General features: G+C 36.1%; 1 long non-coding RNA gene across 1 annotated transcript; it reads right to left on the bottom strand.

Moving 5' to 3' along the window:
• Nucleotides 1–1,226: 1,226 nt before the first annotated feature.
• On the bottom strand, nucleotides 1,227–1,982 carry LOC147155490 (uncharacterized). The gene is made up of 2 exons (XR_015092260.1): nucleotides 1,718–1,982; nucleotides 1,227–1,639 (listed from the first exon to the last, which is right to left on the bottom strand). It is a non-coding gene; the product is annotated as an uncharacterized LOC147155490 (long non-coding RNA).
• Nucleotides 1,983–5,162: the final 3,180 nt, after the last annotated feature.

Raw genomic sequence — 5,162 nt, forward strand, 5'->3', positions numbered from 1 at the left:
GATTTACATAGAATGTTTGGTGCCGTAAATATACTTTGCAAGTGTCTTGAGAACATCTTTGCAACCTTAGAATAAATAATAATTAAAAACTGACAACAAAGAAAAACTCGCTACATGCACAGTCCCTTGCATGCAAACCTTTGACGCACAGTTAGATACAACCTTTAAGCCCATATCCAAATGAGAGGGAGAGTGTTTGCTTAGGGTTAGGGTTATATTATTGAATATTCGTCATCATATGTTCAGTTATGCAAACATTTTTAATGTTTTTTCCTTGTTCCAAGGAAATTTTGATTTGGAATCATTTTCAGTGAACAATTCCAACCTTGAACAAAGTCTGACGAGAAATCAACAATCACATGTTCTCCTCAGCAGGATACACATTTCATTGTTAGGCTGTTGAGACCACAACATCAGCCTTCACACAATTAACACCCCATGTGTGGATTGACCATATGTATAAATTAGAGAGAAAATTGTAAAATAGAATGAATTGGTTCAATGCCAACTATGGTGCCATAATGATTGTCTCATTTGCTGTCCTAGGTTGTTTTGGACCTAATCAAATGGCCTGAGGAATCTGGGTTGGACGATGAAGATGGTTACTCCGTTGACTGTAGATGTAGAATAATGGGGTACTTGCGTCAGTTTGTGAGGACAGGTAAATTACATGTTGATATTTGTGCACATTTTGTAATGCATAAATGCAGATTTTCAAATGTGGTTGAAAATCAAGGTTTTTTTAACCATTTTTTCTTGTTTATGAACACAAGTTGTATTATGAGTATTAAGCATAAGCATACACATATTGCTACAAGGCAGAATTTTAATTTATAGATACATCTGTGATTTGATTTTCTTAAATGATCATCCTCTAGCAGGGATCACTTTTTTTCCCAGATGTTGCAGAACCTGTTTTTTTCTCAAAAAAATACATAAATTAAATTATAAAAACAGTAATCTAATTGATTATTGTTACTTAATAGCATGCACAGCTTAATTCCACTTTTTTTCTCCTTTTTTTTAGGGTCTCAAGAGAATCTTAAAAGACTCCTGAAGTTCTGGGTGGGATGGGAGATACCCATGCCAGATATGAAAGTGGAGGTGGTGAGAGCGGAACATCCCACGTCTTCTACATGCTTCCAAAACTTAAAGTTACCTGGCCACTACAGCCATTACACAGAATTCAGTGACCATTTAAAGAACTGCATCGCCACAACTGATACTGGTTTTGGTTTGGTATAGATCAAAATCTTTATTTCATTACTTTAAATAATGTAGTTCTGATGTTTTGCTAGATAGGTTCTTATTACAGTTCATTGTCAATTTGTACGAAAAGACAATATATAGCACTAAATTATAAAATGTAATTTAGTGCAGGCAGTTTTAAACAAATAACAGCCCAGAAGCGCTTGGCTAGACCCTACACATAGTTTATACTGTGCATGTAGTTCACTGCAGCCAAATAATGGTCTACTCCCATGCGTGTAGAAGGTCCTGCTGGATCCACAGCAGCATGGAGTCCAGCCAGTTCTTGAGGTGTCAAAGGGCAGTCAGTTTCAGGCACATAGACACAAGAGTCGGTGTTGCTGGACACAAGGCCACTACTCTCCCAGTTTATCAGGGGGATGTTCAAATCCTGTAGTTGATATGAAAAACAACTCATTGTCTACTGTTTAAAGTAAGTTTTGCTTACCAATTTTTTAAAAGTACTTACAACATCATTAGACTCTTGTACATTATAGTGCAGTCCCATGTGCCACAGTTGGTTCGGGGTACGATTTCCCTCGACTGTCCCAGCCATCTTTAAAAACATCAAGCTGGGCTTGTAGGCGAGGAATGAAGACATAATGGCAGCAGAAAAGGTGAACACTGCTGGACAGGTCCAGGAGATCATCTTCCTCCATTTGGTGCAACGCAGCATAGTAGAGGCAAGTGACTGCTGTGTAGACATCTCGCCAAAGACGTTCAATTCTGTAATGTCAATGTAATTGTGCCCCCCCCTTTTTTTTTAATTAAAGAAGACATTTTAAACCATGTAAAAAAGTGAATCATATTTGGACAAACAAGCAACTGGGTGCAACAATTAATCAACTACTTGGCTATCCAATTAATTATTTAATCATTTTTGAGAGCATGTTTGAATTGTTCTAAATCCTTTTAAATTTAAGCATTTCAATGGCAAATGTTTTTTTTCTATTATCAACAAAAAAAGTAGTTTAAAATGATAAATGCAGTTTCATAAATGAAACAAACATTCCATTAATTTCAAGTAATGAGAAAGTAAGGGTGATTAAAAAAAAGAACATAGCAGAATTCTTTACCTTTATTTTGTACATTATTACTATTTGTATGTGTTGGAATGTCACCTTTGAAAATTAGATGTTGCATCTCAAGGGGATATCCTATAAAGCTACAAATCAAATAAAAATTTAAAATCATGCGATATTGCAAAAATGAAAAACTGTAGCTTGGACTTGTGTCGTAAATAGCTTCAAGTTTTTAGGTTTTACAAGTGTTAGTGTTTACCACTGGCAGTAAAGACAACCGTAAGTTGCCAATGTTGATTGCAACTGTTACTTGGTCTTTCATGTAATTGATATTTGATGGAAGTGGTGGAACATAAACTTTGTCTTTAACATACCACCACAAGAAGAAAAAAATAAAATCACACACACAGAGGTTCTGCCAGGCCAATTACAGCCATCGACTGCTAAGTGAAGTTTTCATTCATTTCATTCTTTTCTCTTTTTCAAATAGGCTAGATGTTGCCCGTGCTGGTGGTGGCCACATTAACCACTTCAAAAACAAGAATAATTTGAATGTATTTACATGTGTCTAACCGGAAGTTTTCTGTGTTGTTATTATTATTTTTTAATATTGCATAGATTTTGGCGTATTCTTTTTTTCTTTCTTTTTTTACTCACCCTGTAAACTTACAAGGTTATGAATGTGGTAGTTCCATAAAAATGAAGTGTCTTCTAAAGTACCTCTGATTATGCACACTTTTCCCTGCAATGAAGCTGTTTTTGCCAACTCCTCTTGTGGAGAACATCAGCTGGGCTACATCCACATTTTCCACCCCATGGTCACCACGAACCCTTAAGAAAATGTAACAAAAATGAGAACTCCTATTAATTATGCATTACACTTCACTGAAACGAAAACCTTAAAACAAGTCAATGGTTAGAACAGGTAGATTTACACTATTAAGGGTAGGATAGGCTAGGTGATGATGTCTGACTAACCTTTGAGGTAAGCCATACTTCTCAACAGCTTCATTGAAGAAGGCAAGGGTTGTGGAGGCTCTGTTATTATTTGCAACAGCAAGATACATTATCTATGTGAGAAGAATGGAATTGTCCCATTGTGACTTCAAACAACTGTACTTTTTATTTTCAAATGATCAAAGTACGTTAACAATAACAATATCAATTTTAAGTGTCAATTTCAAAGCTCTTAACAAATACAATTTCAATAACCTTTAACAGTCATGTAGTAGTTAAAACAGGATTATATTTAAAAAGGTAAAATGCAACAATAATACTCAATGCAATTGGTGTAATGGCACTTGAGAATATCTCATTCTCTACCTTGCATCTGTTTTAAGAGATTCCATAAGAAATGAGTCTTTATAAAATGTCAAAAAAGAAAACATGTAATCTAATTCTCAGACAAAGAGTGCCAGCGAAGTCTTAGCATAAAGTCACAGGTAACATGATGGAGTTTTGATTTGTTACTGTAAGTGCAATTAAAGCTTTTCAACTAAAATGACTGTAAGTAAGAGTATTACAGTACTATTATGTTACCATTGAAGAATACAAATGCAAAGGTGCTCCCAAAGAAAATGAAACCGATTTCTGAGGTAGCCATCCTAAACTAGTACTACAATCTGAAGGTCTTCAAAAACAAAAAACAACTAATCACAATTGAAATGCCTGATTCAATGACAAAAAGTTTAGACGTTTAAAGGGAATATCCAATTATTTATACCTTCCTTGAGAAACCATCGATTCCTCCAAATATCACCATATTGTACCTTCAATGACATTTGAGATAAAGAAAAACATTAGGTATTATCACTTTTTTGCACATAGTTAAGTCATGTACAGGTAATATGTTTTGATTTGAAAAACATAACCAACCTTATAAGTTTGTGGTTTGTGTCTATATGCATCAGCGATCTTGGGCCTGGGACAGAGTATGTTCTGCGAACAACACACCTCAATGCTGACATTCTCAGCACAATTCCTGCTGTGTCAACCCTATGCATCGATGCACGAATCCTCTGCCACTGTACACGATGCCCCTGTGCCCGCAACAATCCCATCATTAATCTGTACCCAGCATGTGGGTTGCAGTGGTGTGTTTGTGACACCAGGTTGTCAAGCTCATCATTAGTCAGTTGACCGTACAAGGCCCTAACAGACATAGCCCAGCTGTTCATGTTTCTCTGCAGCGTCCACCGAGAAACTCCTAAAAGTCTGGCAATGTACGCTGCAGATAGCCCTATGCTGAGGAGCTCCGAAACATATTCCCTACATATTAAAATTTTTGGACAACCAGGTTTTGTTCTCCCCACAGGAACCGTTACATGAAGCTCCATTTCATCTTGGGCAGAGAGTAGACCATGCACATCAGTAAGGGCTTCATACACTTGCTGAGGGATCTGAATTTGGTTAGCTAGTGCACTCAGTAAAACCATGTCCTGTGAAATTATAAATTGTAGATAGTCCAGGTCCAGAGGGGCACGCTCAAGGGCAGCCGATAGTCTGTTATGGAGTTCGGGCCAGTAAAAGATTCAGCAGCAGTTCCTAGAGAGAAATATAGGGTGTCCATAACATGTTTACAATTTTTAAAACAATATATTACAAAGGCAGTTGTTGAGATGTCTTAAACAGATTTGTTTTATTTTAACCAGTGTTTGTTAATTAAAGTATTCATTCATATTGAATTTATTTGTTTCAGATACTGTGTTGATGGATGGTAAACCTGCAGCAAACATGGCAACAAATCGAGTACCGTTTTCATGTGCTTGGTGTAAATGATGATGCCCATATAGAGGTCTATTAAATTAAGTTTAAAAAAAAACTCACACAAATGAAGGTACTTAAAATATCTCAAAATTGTTATAATTGTAAAGAGACTTTTGGGACACTCTG

This window comes from Leptonotus elevatus, chromosome 22 (genome assembly GCF_054856555.1).
Source record: "Leptonotus elevatus isolate MCC_2025b chromosome 22, RoL_Lele_1.0, whole genome shotgun sequence".
NCBI classification, from domain to species: domain Eukaryota; kingdom Metazoa; phylum Chordata; class Actinopteri; order Syngnathiformes; family Syngnathidae; genus Leptonotus; species Leptonotus elevatus.